The 15,014-nt window shown below is 44.3% G+C and overlaps 1 protein-coding gene across 1 annotated transcript in view; it reads right to left on the reverse strand.

The window, feature by feature from the left end:
• ZHX3 (zinc fingers and homeoboxes 3) overlaps nt 1-15,014 on the reverse strand; it is a 136,536-nt gene that overhangs the window by 120,255 nt on the left and 1,267 nt on the right. The window lies entirely within an intron of this gene.

Raw genomic sequence — 15,014 nt, forward strand, 5'->3', positions numbered from 1 at the left:
CAAATTACAGCCACACTGGGGGGGTTAGGGCTTCAACATATGAATTTTGGGGGAATATATACATTTAGTCCATAACAGTAGGCAAATAGGGGCAAGAAGAGTACTCCCTATAGAGGGAACAGTACATGCACAGTCCCTGTGGTCACCAAGGATACATGGTGGTTTAAACAAAGAAGAAGGAAAATGTACAGTGAGGCAGATAATCGGAGGAGATAAGGCTAGAGAGGTGGCCAGTGGCCAGATCATGTACAGCTTCGAAGGTCATGGTAATAATTTAAGTCATATCCTAAGAGCAATGAGACTTTACTGAACTGAACTGAGTAGGGACAATATGCTGGGTGGAGATCAGAAAGGAGGGCTCTGAATAGACCCAAAGAGAACAATAATGAAGTTGTCCAGGGTGTCTAGGTTCAGCCAAGACTACATAAGTGGTCACTGGCTAGCCTGGAGGAGTCACTGGCCAGAAAGTTTGCCCAGGACCAGTGAAGAGAACCTGTTTCTGGCCCAGGTGAACTATGACCTGCAGCTTCTCTGCAGTCTTGGCTTCTCTCCTGCTATACTCCACCTGGTAGAACCCATGCATTATCCACCTCAGCGAGGACAGACCAGCTCTCTGACTGGTTTCGTATCCCTAGCCCAGTCTGGCCCAGCTTGCCTTCCTCCTTTTCCCATACTGGACCACAGAACTAAGATTCAACATGCTGCCCCCTGACGAAGCAGATGTCACAGCAGCTGCCCATCCCTTCTCCAGACTCCTCAGTGTGATATTCAAGCCCTGAGCCAACAAAACTCTTTACACTTTACTTTAATCTAGGATCCTGAAGAGCTTTAATTTAAGAGAAGATGTGAACTGGAAGTGATCCATTCCTTTTGCAGACGGTTTCAAGTCATCTGAGTAGACTAGATAATGTCAAGCTCTGAATACAGAGCAAAAAGATCCTAAACTTTTAGCACTCCTAGGGCCTAGGGGGGAAAATCTCTTTTGGGGTGCCTGGGTGGTGCAGTCCATTAAGCTACCCACTCTTGGTTTTGGCTCAGGTCAAGATTTCAGGTTTGTGAGATTGAACCCCACATCAGGCTCCACACTCAGTGCAGGGTCTGCCCCAGATTTTCTCTCTCCCTCTCCCCCTCCTACTCGTGCTCTCTCAATCAAATAAATACATTTAAAAAAAAAAAAAAGAAAATCTCTTTGGAAGAGGTTTAATTTACATCATTCTAACGTTAAAATAGTTTCTACAATTTTTTAAATGCACTACAATGCCTAATGCACAAATACAGCCAGACATATAAGAAAACACCACAAGAGGAAATAAGTAAAATAAAGAAACAGACTCATGATGACCCCAAATACAGGAAATTATCAGAGACCAAAAAACAGCCAAACACACTACATTCATGGATTCATTCAAGCTTAGACAAATAAAAATCATGAGATACCACTCCACAATCATTAGAATGATTATTATCCAAAAAAGAAAAGAAGAAGAAAAAAACAGATGTTGGAGTAGATGCAGAGAAATTGGAACACTGGTGTGTCATTTGTGGGAACGTACAATAGTGCAGCTGCTGTGGAAAACAGTATGATGGTTCTTTAAAAAATTAAACATAGAACTACCATATGTACCAAAAATTCTACTTCTAGATATATATCAAAAAGAACTGAAAGCAGGAGCTCGGAACACACATTTGTATACCCTTATTCATAGCAGCAGCATTCACAATAGCCAAAAGGTGGAAGGAACCCAAATGTCCATCGACAGGTGAATGGAAAAACAAAATGTGGTATATACACACAATAGACTATTATTCAGCCTTAGGGCCTAGGTGGCTCAGTCGGTTAAGCAGCTGGCTCTTGATTTTAGCTCAGGTCATGATTTCAGGGACCTGAGATCAAGCCCCACATCCAGCTCTGCACTCAGCAGGAAGTCTACTCCTCTCCTTCTCCCTCTCTCTCTGCCCCTCCCCGAGCTTGCATATGCTCTCTCTCTCGCTCTCTTAAATAAATAAATCTTTGTTAAAATAAAGAATATTATTCAGGCTTAAAAAGGGAGAAAATTCTCAGGGTGCCTGGGTGACTCAGTCGGTTAAGCACCGACCCTTCCTTTTGGCTCAGGTCATGATCTCAGGGTCATGAGATAGAGCCCAAGTTGGGGTCTGTGCTGGGTATGGAGCCTGCTTGAAATTCTCTCTGTCTCTCCCTCCCTCTTCCCCTCCCCCCACTACATGGGCGCTCTCTCTCTAAAAAAAGGTGGGGGGGGGGAGAAAATTCTGACACATGCTACAACATAGATGACCCTTGAGGACATAATGCTACATGAAATAAGCCAGTCACAAAAGAACAAATACTGTATGACCCCATTTATTTATTTTTTTATGATTGCAGTTTATCATAAAAGATATAAATGAACAGCCAGATGAAGAGGTACATAGGGCAAGGTTCAGAAGGGTCTAAAACACAGATGGAGTGTATGACTCCATTTATATGAAGTACCTAGAATAATTAAATTTACAGAGACAAAAAGCAGAATGGTGATTGCCAGGGACTGGGAGGAGGGATGAGTGTTTAATAAAATGTTTAATAACATTTTTTAAGTTTTCAGTGTTGCAAGATGAAAAGAGTTCTGGAAACTGGTTGCACAAAAATGTGAATGTACTTAAGACTAGTAAACTGTAGGGGTGCCTGTTCAGTCATTAAGCAACTGCCTTCAGCTCAGGTCATGATCCCAGGGTCCTGGGATCGAGCCCCGCATCGGGCTCCCTGCTCTGCGGGAAGCCTGCTTCTCTCTCTCCCACTCCCCCTGCTTGTCTTCCCTCTCTCACTGTGTCTCTCTCTGTCAAATAAATAAATAAAAATCTTAAAAAAAAAAAAAGACTAGTAAATTGTACACTTAAAAATAGTTATGATGGCAAATGTTTTTATTTTACCACAATGTTGAAAAATCAAATGGAGAAGATAAAATGGAATAATAAAAAATACTTGATCCAAAAGAAGAAAGAAAAAGAGGAAAAAAGAGGAACAAAAACCAGGTAGGACAAAAAGAAGGCAACAGGATTATAGATGTAAATGGTTTTTAACCATATCTGTAATGATGTTAAATGTAAGTGGACTAAATATTCTAACAAAAAGAAAAAGATCAACAGAGCAAATTTAAACAAAATACAAGACTCAACTATATGATGTTTATGACATACTTTAAAATGAGGACATTCAGGTTAAAAGATAAAAGAATGAAAATATTCCAGCCAAAATTTTAAATAAGAAGTAATACCTATCTTATACAAATACTCTCAGAAAATAGGGGGAACACTTCCCAACTTTATTTTATAAGGTTAGCATAATTGTACCACCAAAACCTGACAAGAACATGACAAGAAAAAATATAGACCATTATCTCTCATGACCATCAATACAACAATCCTAAATAAAATGTTAGCAAATCAAATACAGTGACAAATTAAAAGGATAAGAAATCATAACCAAGTGGAAGTTATCTCAGGAATGCAAATTGGTTTAATATTTAAAAATCAACCAACCACATTAACAGAATAAAAGGAAAAATAATTTGATTATCCGAATAGATGCTAAAAAAGCATTTGACAAAATTCAACACTTATTCACAGCAAAAACTCTTAGCAGCCTAAAGATGGAAGACAACTTCCTCAATCTGATATAGGAGATACAGGAAAAAAACTAGAGCCAACAGCATTCTTAATGGTAAAATAGTGAGCATTTTCCTCTCTAAAATAAGGAACAGAGCAAGAATATCAGTTATCATCACCTCTAATCAACATTTTATGAGATGTCTTAGCCAGGGCAATAAGGCAAGAAAAAGAAAAAGAAGTCATAAAGATAGGAAAGAAAAAAGTAAAACTGTCTTTCTTCAAAAATGACATGATTGTGTAGGTAGAAAGCCCTAAGGAATCTCAAATAAACTTTTAGAACCAATAAACTATTGTCTTAGTCTGGCTGCTGTAACAAAACATCACACACTGGGTAGTTTATAAACAATAGAAATTTATTTTCCCCCATTTTGAAGGCTGGTAGTCTGAGATCAGGGTGACACCATGGTCAGGTTCTGATGAAGACCCTTTTCCAGGTTGCAAAATCAATATACCAAAGTCAACCTTACTTCTATATTCCAGCAAATGTCAGAAAATTGTTTTTTAAGAATAGAATAGTTTTGAAATAGCAAAAAAAAAAAAAAAAAAAAAAGTACCTATAAATGGATCTAACAAAAGACAGGTATGACCTCTATGGAGAAAACCATGAACATTTTAATAGACATTAAAGAATAAATGAATAATGGAGAGAGACAGCATATTAATAGATTAGAAGACTCAATACTGTAAAGCTGTCATTTTCTTCAATTGGCCTATAGATTCAAAGCAATCCCAGTTGATTTTCACATGGCACTTGACAAGATCATTCTAATATAAAATTTATATGAAACTGCTGAAGGCCAAGAACAGCTAAGGTACTCCTGAAGAAGTACAAGGTGGAGAGGATTTATTCTATCAGCTAACAAAACTTATAATAAAGCTCTAATAATTAAGACAGTATGGTATTGGCATAAGAGTAGACAAAAACCAACGGACAGAAGAAAGACCCTCCCCCAAACAGATTAATGTTAGAGATAGCATTGCAGAACAGTATGGGGAAATGATCTTTTGAATAAATAGTGTTCAGTCAATGGAATATCCACATGGGAAAAATGGCACTGGAATCCCATCATACACCATACTCAAAAGCCAATTTCTATTAGATTATGGACTAAAATACAAAAGGTAAACCAATAAAACTTTAGAAGATAACATACAGTATCTTTATGACATCAAGGGAGGAAAAGTTTTCTTAAACAAGATCAAAACAGCACTAACCACAAGGGAGAGACTGATAAATTGGACTTCTTTACAGTTAAGAACTTCTTTTTTTTTTTTTTTTTAAGATTTTATTTATTTATTTGAGAGAGAGAGAATGAGAGAGAGCACATGAGAGGGGGGAGGGTCAGAGGGAGAAGCAGGCTCCCTGCCGAGCAGGGAGCCCAATGCGGGACTCGATCCAGGGACTCCAGGATCATGACCTGAGCCGAAAGCAGTCGCTTAACCAACTGAGCCACCCAGGCGCCCCAGTTAAGAACTTCTGTTCATCAAGAAACATCATTAGCCACAGAGGAGAAAGATTAACAATGCACATAACTGGCAAAAGGTTTATATCCAGAATATACAAAAAACTATAAAGAAATAATGAGGGCGCCTGGGTGGCTCAGTTGGTTAGGCGACTGCCTTCGGCTCAGGTCATGATCCTGGAGTCCTGGGATCGAGTCCCGCATCGGGCTCCCTGCTCGGCAGGGAGTCTGCTTCTCCCTCTGACCCTCCTCCCTCTCATGCTCTCTGTCTCTCATTCTCTCTCTCTCAAATAAATAAATAAAATCTTTAAAAAAAAAAAAAAAAGAAAGAATGAAAAATACAGAGCAGCAGAAAAATGGGAAAGAACAGGGTCTTGGCTTCACACAAAGAAAATCCAAATGTCCGGGGCACCTGGGTGGCTCAGTCGGTTAAGCGGCTGCCTTCGGCTCGGGTCATGATCCCAGGGTCCTGGGATCGAGCCCCACATTGGGCTCCCTGCTCAGTGGAGAGTCTGCCTCTCCCTCTCTTTGCCTGCCTCTCTGCCTACTTGTGCTCTCTATCTCTCTGTCAAAAAAAAAAAAAAAAAAAATCCAAATGTCCAATAAACGTATGGAAGGTGCTGAGCCTCATTAGTAATCAGGGAAATGAAGCAGAGAGAACACCTACTACAAACCCACCAGATGGCTAAAGTACAAAGTCCGATAGTACCAGTTGCTGGTGAAAACTGTTGGTAAATGCAAAAGGGGAGCTCCCATATATTGCTGGGGAGTGTGTACTTGTCTAATCATTTTGGGAAACAGTTCAGCAGTATTTTTTTAACTTAAGCATAGGAATACCTATAACCCAGCAATTCTGCTCCAAAGTATACACCTACGAGAAATACATGCCCAGGTAGACAGGTAGACATGTACAAGAATGTTCACAGCAGCATTATTTATAATAGCCCTAAGCTGGAAACAACCCATATGTCAATTGGTAGAAAGGATAAATTGTGGTATATACACTCAACGGAATGCTTTATACTGCACAAAAAATGAACCACACCTGCACACAACATGGAAGATTCTTATAAACAATGTGGAGTGAAAGAAGCCAGACACAAAAGAACATCCACATTTAATGACTGCTTTTATATAAAACCCATAACCAGACAAAATTCAACATGCCCCCTGCTCCCATAATCTTTGCCCCTCCTGTACTTATGAGATATGTGAAGAATGGTAATAAAAGATGGATTTGCGGGTGCCTGGGTGGCTCAGTTGGTTAAGCATCTGCCTTCAGCTCAGGTCATGATCCCAGGGTCCTGGGATGGAGCCCCAGATTGGGCTTGCTGCTCAGCGGGGATCTGCTCTTCCCTCTCCCTCTGCCCCTCCCCCGGCTCTCTCCTTCACACTCTCTCTCTCAAATTAATAAATAAAATCTTCAAAAATAAATAAGTAAAAGATGGCTTTGCAAGGTACCTGGCTGGCTCAGTCAGTGGAACATGCAACTCTTGATCTCAGGGTCGTGAGTTCGAGCCCCACATTGGGTGTAAAGATTACTTTAAAAAAAAGGATGGATTTGCAAACAAGTTGGGGAATCACTTTTTTTTTTTTTTAAGATTTTATTTATTTATTTGACAGAGAGAGACACAGCGAGAGAGGGAACACAAGCAGGGGGAGTGGGAGAGGGAGAAGCAGGCTTCCCACCGAGCAGGGAGCCCAATGTGGGGCTCGATCCCAGGACCCTGAGATCATGACCTGAGCCGAAGACAGATGCTTAACGGCTGAGCCACCCAGGCGCCCCGGGGAATCACTCTTTTGTCCCCAGCCACAACCAACCCCCCTGCTGGAGTACCTCCAGTCTGGAGGGATGATAAAAGAAAATGGTCCTGGAAGTGAGCTGAAGGATGTTATTGACACAGCTGTCTGATGTGGGGATGGAGAACAAGAGTCAGGCACCCCTTATGTTGGGGTTCATTATGAGGACCTCAGTGACATTTTAATAAAGTCACTCAAAGATAGGGGACCATAATGATGAATTTCTAGTGTATTAAACCTTTAAAGGAGACCTGGAGACCATGAAGTGGGACAAGAATCATGGGCAATTTCTGTTTTGCAACGACATGGATGGAACTGGAGAGTGTTATGCTGAGCGAAGTAAATCAATCAGAGAAAGACGTGTATCATATGACCTCACTGATATGAGGAATTCTTAATCTCAGGAAACAAACTGAGGGTTGCTGGAGTGGGGGGTGGGGTGGGAGGGATGGGGTGACTGGGTGATAGACACTGGGGAGGGTATGTGCTCTGGTAAGCCCTGTGAATTGTGCAAGACTGTTGAATCTCAGATCTGTACCTCTGAAACAAATAATGCAACATATGTTAAGAAAAAAAAAAGAAGAAGAAGAAGATAGCAGGAGGGGAAGAATGAAGGGGGGGAAATCGGAGGGGGAGACGAACCATGAGAGATGATGGACTCTGAAAAACAAACTGAGGGTTCTAGAGGGGAGGGGGGTGGGAGGATGGGTTAGCCTGGTGGTGGGTATTGAGGAGGGCACGTTCTGCATGGAGCACTGGGTGTTATGCACAAACAATGAATCATGGAACACTACATCAAAAACTAATGATGTAATGTATGGTGATTAACATCACAATAAAAATTTTTTTAAAAAAGAATCATGAGCAATTTCTGAAATGCACGGTGCACTAGCCAAATAGGGCTAGGCTGTTTTCGCAAGATTCCCAACAATGAACATAATTTGTGTGTGTGTGTGTTCTTCCAGATTTTTTTCAGGATATCTAAACATTTTTCATTAATATAACTATGGGATTATACAACACACTGTTGAATTTTTTAAAAAACTTAACAGGTGGTAGACATCTGCCCATTTCAATCCATATCGATCTACTTCTTACTTGGAGGTGGTGGATATATTCATTATCTTGATCGTGGTGGTGGTTTCATGGGTAATTACACATGCCAAAACTCCAATAGTACACCTTAAATATGTGTGGTTTACTGTACGTCAGTCACACCTCAATGAAATGAAAAGTGTTGTGCTTTCAAGCTCTTGGACTGCTTTCCCCACTTAGCTCTGTAAGTCCCATGCTGCTGTATGCACCCCTATTTCATTACTTCTCATAGCTGTGTGGAATTCCGAGGTCGACGTCCACCATGGTTTACTAGCTCTTTCCTTTAGCACTTCCTCTACGTCCTGTTCACCCATGCCATGAATAATGCTATTCTAAATAACCTCCTTCTTGTCTTACGTGTATCTGAGCAAACTTCCAAAATACATTACAAAGAGTGAAATGGCTAACCTCTGTGCCCTATGCATACTTAATGTTATTGAGAACTACCTGTTTATTTTACAGAACGGCTAAGCAAGTTTCTATTCCTCCCAGCTGGGTATGGAGAGTGCCCAGTCTTCACTCGGGTTTCTGACTCTTCACGCTGCACGAATGTCCATGCCTCGTCCCTCCCCTCCCCCTCATTCGGTATTGACTTCATGGTTGCGGACAAATAATTCTGCAGGCCGTGGCACACGGCTGTGGCCATTCCCTCATGCTTAGCAGATGGAATTTCTCTCCATCTTTACTAGGTTTGTAATCATGTTTTTTTGGGGAAGGGCGCAGGTTTGAAAGGGGAGCTCTCTAGCCTGTCTTTCTGGGCACTCCCTGGCTGCCTTGAAAGGTCCCATCTACACGAAGGAACTGGGCCTTGGTGCTGGGGCCAGTGTTTTAAGCTGCAAGGAATGTGGTGACTCAGCTGGTCTCACAGGGACACCTCTGTGAACAAGGCCGAGGGAAGGAAGTCATTACACAGACAGCTGGGCTATAAAAAACAAAAATACTCCACACACCAAACTCTACAAAGTAGTGTGGCTGTGTGTCCCATGACTCAACGGGACTGCTTCTGCCACGTGGCACTCGGCTCAGGATATGTGGCACACGGCCCTCACCCACTGCCAGCAGGCTGCCCTCTGAGCCGCTTGCAAAGCTGGCTGGGCGGGGGCCCCAGGGAAACCTGTGCCGGTCCTCTCTCCACCCTCTCCACTCTGCCCATTGCTTCCCTCATCATCTCCTTCCTCCTTCCTCCCTAATCCTCTTGCCCTTAAATAAAACAAAAACAGGAATTTAGTATTTCACACCTGCTGGAGACGTGGCAGGGACACAGCGAGGTCAACACACGGGCACCCCAGGAAGGCCCTCCTGAGTCTGGCAGATGCCCATGACAAGTCATATCACCTAGGCAGGGGCTGGAGTCCTGCGGATAGAGGCTGGAAGGAGATGGAGAGTTTGAGTTAAAGGCAAGACCATCAGAGATGTGGACACTTACCCACTAACCTTTACTGGAGACCTACTATGTGCCAGACACCATTCTTGGGATATATCAGCAAAGACAGATCTTGTTCTCATGGGGCCTACATTCTCGTGGAGAGGGAGACAAACACCAAATATCATAAATAAGTAAAATATATAGCACGTAAAAAGGTGGTTCGTGGTCCTGGAAATGATTAGAACAAGAAAGGTGGATGGGAGTGGTCAGGGCAGAAGGGTGACATCTGAGTCATCTTGAGGGGGGTGCAGGAGTGAGCCATGAGGGTGTCTGGGGAAAGAGCACTGTGGGAACCACCAGGGCAAAGTGGGGAGTGTGCCCGGTGTGCTTATGGATCCATGAGGTGGTGAATGGATGGCTGTGGAGTGGGGGATGGGGACGGAGTGGAAGAGGAGGGTGGCGGTGGGAGGTGTGAGACTGGGAGCTGTGGGAGGCTTCTGAGCAGAGATCCCAACAGAACAGATTTTGGGTTTAACAGCATCCAGCAGTCAGATGGCTTTGACCCCTGGGAGTATGGCACACAGGAAGTACAAAATGAAACTGGAAATCTTGCCAGAGATGTAGAATTTATGAAGTCAATGAGCATGAAGTTGGCAAACAGCTAGAATCACACAAAGCACTGGCGAATGAGGGCCTATTTGCCTCAGGTCAGAAAAGGACAGTGACAAGGTAGGAGTTTCCAAAGAATGATTTAAGTCAGAGTTAGGTCTTAAGGAAAACCAAAGGAGCCACAAAGTATTTTTGGATGGTCGTGCTTTTTAGAACATACAATGCTCCATAAGGGATGTCATACCATGCAATCTACGCCCTGCTCCCAAAGCATTTATTCTGTAGTCATACTAAAAATTATGAACCAAAATTTGTAGGTATAAGATAATCAGATTTTGTTCAGTATACTTTTAAGTGTATGTTAATAACTGGTTTCCTTTTCTTCATATGTAATAATGGTTCCCACCTAGCCAGGTTGTAGTAAAGATTAAATAAGAGCATTGACTCACTAATACTTACAACTAATATTTATTATAGATCTTCTTCCATGTGTCAGGCACTGAGAGAGACTGGGGGCAAAGTGATGCACAAAAGTACCCTCATGAAGACATAGCATTCATCAAATGGTATATATAAATAAATGGTCACATAAAAGAGAAGGATGAAAAAGCACATTAAAAAAAGAAAGAAAAGGCATATGATGCTACGAGAGCCTACATCAAGGAGTTAACCTAGCCAAAAAGTGTACTAGTTTCTGCTCCGTAACAAGTCACTACTGACTCAGAGACTTGGAACAACATATTTATTACCTCAGTTTCTGAGTCAGGAGTCTGGGCATGGCTTAGCTGGGTCTTCTACTCAGGGACTTCTAAAGCTATGATCAGGGTGACAGCAGGACTACATTCTCACTCAGGGGCTCCAGCTCCCTCAGGTTATTGGCAGGATTCATTTCCTGGTGGCTGCAGGACTGAGTACCCTGACTTCTTGCTCGCCATCAGCGGGAGGCTGCCATAGGTCCTAGAGACCACCCACAGTTCCTTGCCCTGTGGGCTTCCTCAACATGGTGGTTTACTTCATCAAGTCAGCAAGGAGAGTCTCCAGAGCTTATCTGCTAGCAAGACTCTTACATAACATAGTCATGGGAGTGACATCCCATCACCTTTGCCGTATTCTATTAGTTAAAAGCAAATCACAGATCCCACTCACACTCAAGAGGAAGGGATTACACAAACATGAACACCAGGAGGTGGGGATATGGGGATACAGGGGGTCACCTTAGAGTCTGTCTGCCACTGAAGGTTTCCCTGAGGAAGTAACAGTGGAGTTGGGAACTAAAAATGAGTTGGTGGGACACCTGGGTGGCTCAGTCGGTTAAGTGTCTGCCTTCAGCTTGGGTCATGATCCCAGGGTCCTGGGATTGAGTTCCACATCAGGCTCTCTGCTCAGCGGAGAGCCTGCTTCTCCCTCTGCATCCTGCTCCCCCTGCTTGTGCTCTCTCTGTCTCTCTCTCACACACACAAATAAATAAAATCTTTTAAAAATAAAAATGAAAAAAAATGAGTTGGCATTAACTACATAGATAGAGGTCAGGGGGAGAACTGTCTAGGTAGAGAGAACAATGTGAGCAGGACAGTACAATAACATTCACAAAGGATCTAGTACAATGACGAGCAGTGTTACTGCTCTCATGCTTAATAACCATCCATGGCTCCTCAGTGCCCATGGTTTTGCATGACATTCAAGGCCAGATAGGTCAACTCCTTACATTCACTTTCTCTCTCTACCATCTATGCCTTTACTCACCACTTCCACCCACTTAGACTGCCCTTGCCCTACTATATATACTCCGTCTATATATAATTCAGAGCCCAGCAGAAATTGATCTTCCCTAAACAATATTTTTGAACATCTATTTAAGTAGAGGGAACTATGCTAGACCCTTGTTGAATTGCAAAGCATGGTGAAATATGGTCCTGGATGCCAGATAGTGGGTGGGGGCAGAAGTTATTCCCAAATAAAAGGAGGAAGAATAGGAGGTCCCCTGCCGAAGGTCAAGCCCATGGGGCAGCTGGTTAAGTCCTGCAGAGATCTTAAGACGACAGAACGCTCCACTTCATGCAGTGGTTAATGATCTTTCAGTATTCTTCCCTAGGCTAGAAATTACAAACGGATTCTAAGGTCCAGCCAAATTGACGTTTTTCCGGGAAGGACAGTTGGAATTGGGAACTGCCCAGCCTCGGTCCACACTGCCAGGCAACCTGGCCAGGCCGGCCAGTCCTCGGCTGGCAACCACGGCTTCGTTGGCTGGAAGAGGAGATAGCCACGAAGTGTCCTGTGCTCCAGCCCAGGAATCCCTGGCCACATCCAGGGCCTGTCCTTGAAAAGCTGGGAGAAGAGGCCCCAGGAGCCCCACGGCCTTTGCCACACCAGCAGGAAAAAAGGAACATGGGAGGCAAAAGCCACCCAGGCCAGCGGCCCAGAGCCCGGCTTCCTCCACCCACCGGTGGAGGGCGGAGCCGGAGGCAGAGGGTGGGGCCGGAAGCAGGGGCGGGGTTGGATTGTGGGTGGGGCCGGCAGGGCGGGGCGGCGACGGGCCCTGCTCCCCCAGTCCCGCCTCTCAGTCCCGGAAGGAGCCGGCCTTGAGCTCCGCGATGCGGGTCTTGGAACTGAGCACCTGCCCTCTCCTGCGATTGGGGTTGAGCCTCTGCAGACGCCTTGGAGGGCAGAAGCAGCCTGAATCTAGGGGTGGGGGAAGGCCTGGCACCCCCTGCATCTCTACCGTCCACCCTCATCTTCCCTAGTGCCCTCTCCACCTGGAAGCCAGAGGGCTTTTCTCAATACCCATTAAAGCTGTTTCCTTTGTTCTGCGGGCAGGGGACCCTCCCCCCACAATCTGATACCTCCTCCGCCCCCCACTCTCCTCACCTTCATCTTCTTCAGGACTGAACCACCCCCAGGTAGCTCTGTAGGGCCTTTTTACAAATTAGTCCCTTCGCGTGGAACATCATTTCCACCTTTCTTCATGTAACTAATTACGACTTATTTTTCAAGCTTGGGTAGCTACTTGGGAAGGCCCTCCTTGACCCCCTCCCATCCTGCTATGGGCTCCTTGGCTTGGCCCCGCTAAGCCTAGTCATCTTACATCGCAATTGCTAGACTACCTGTCTATCCTTTCCCTTCTCCCCACCCACCCCAAGACTGTGGGGTCTCTGCAGCATCTCTAGTGCCTGGCCCAGGTATGGTGAGATCATAAACACCCTGCCTGTCAGTCCTCTGCCATCCTCTAGACCTCTGCCTGGTGACAAACCCCTACAGTCACTTCACTTCTTAGGGCAGCAGGTCTCAAACTAGAGCACATCAGAAACACTGGCGGGTGGGAGGAGGGTGTCTTATTAAAATACAGATGGTTGGGCCCCACCCTCAGAGTTTCTGATTCATAGGTGTGGAAGAGGGCCTGAGACTTTGCACTTCTAAAAAGTTCCTAGGCGCTGCTGATGCTGACACAGGAACCCCATTTTAAGAATCACTGTGTTGGGGCATCAGTTTCTTCATCAATAAAATAGGATAACTTCTGTCCCTGCCATGTGAGGTTTTGTGAGAATCAAATGAGATTATGCAGATGAAGAACTAAGCATGGTGCCTACACCCAGTAGGTGCTCAATAAGTGTTTGCAAATGCTACTGGGAGTGGGAGGAACACATGCCATCAGAGAAAACATGAGCAGTAGAGGTAGGTCAGGGCCCAAGCAGGTCAGCTGGGCTGGCAGAAGAGCAAGGCCCAGCACAGTAGCCAGGGAGTCCAGGTTGTGCTATGGAGGCAGATGGGAGCCATGCACAGTTCTGGAGCAGGGCAGTGACAGGAGGAAGCTAAATGTGGCCAACATTGAGCAGGAGGCACAGCAGCAAATTCCCTGTGCTGGGTTTTTCTCAGCTGTTTGGCCAGGCATAGAGCTGCCAGATTTAGCAAATAAAAATGAAGGATATCCAGTTAAATTTGAAGTTCAGATAAATAATGATTTTTTTTTTTTAAGTATAAATATGTCCCAAATTGCATGGGACATACTTACACTAAAAAACCTTTTGTTATTTATCTGAACTTCAAATTTAACTGGGTGTCCTTTATTTTTATTTGCTAAATCTGATAATCCGAGCCAGACATCAACTGCCTGCCCCAACCCCAAGCCTCCATACTGGAGGGAGCCAGCCCCAGGTTCCTCTGCCTCACTTTCCCCCTTTCAATGAGGCCACCAGGAGTGACTGAGGAGCTGCTCCTGGGCCCAGTCTTGCTGCCAAGACAAGTGGTCACACCTGCAGGCCTGGGTGAGCAGGTCCCCCCACTTCATGCCAGGATCGCCCAGCAAAGAAATAGTGAAGCACAGTAAATAATCACTGGGTCTGTAATTTAATGAAGCACATAAGGTTACCAAGTCCCATAAAGAAGGAGGTGCCACCTGCACTTGTGGGTTACTCAAGAAACAAACAGTTGTCAATGATATAGGCCCACCCGGTGAGTGTACCTAGAGAGGAGAAAATATCCTCTATCCTTAACCCCAGAAATGATCAACACAAGTGCTCAGACTGCTTGCATGCTCACAGGACACCATAGGAATGGTTATATAAACTGCAAGCTAGAACAGGGGGTCCCTGCCTCCATCAGCTCAGCTGGGCATTGGGCATTGGGATAAATCATGCTACCAGAGGCTGCCTCTGTCTCCCCCAGCCCCATAATCACCAAATCCCAGATGATTCATAATTCCGGAAACAAGCCTGTCAGAAATCCAATTTCTGCAACAACCTTTATATCAACTTTTTTTCCCCTCTAATGAGGAACAATGAAAACAATATGTGCTCCATTTTTTAAAAAAATGTGATAAACATTACTGAATTCCTAGTGTGTGCCCTGTGCTGTGTTCAGCTTTTTATTTAGCTTAGTTCTCAGCCTTGGCTGCACATTGCAAACACCTGCAGATTTTCCAGGTGATTCCAGTACCCCAGGTATCAGTATTTTCCCCGGGTCATGGTGATTTCAACACACAGCCAAGGCTGAGAAAGACTGATATAGTTCATCCTGCTTAATCC

The sequence above is a fragment of the Mirounga leonina genome, unplaced genomic scaffold (genome assembly GCF_011800145.1).
Source record: "Mirounga leonina isolate KUSES-001 unplaced genomic scaffold, KU_Mleo_1.0 Mir_150, whole genome shotgun sequence".
Taxonomy (NCBI): domain Eukaryota; kingdom Metazoa; phylum Chordata; class Mammalia; order Carnivora; family Phocidae; genus Mirounga; species Mirounga leonina.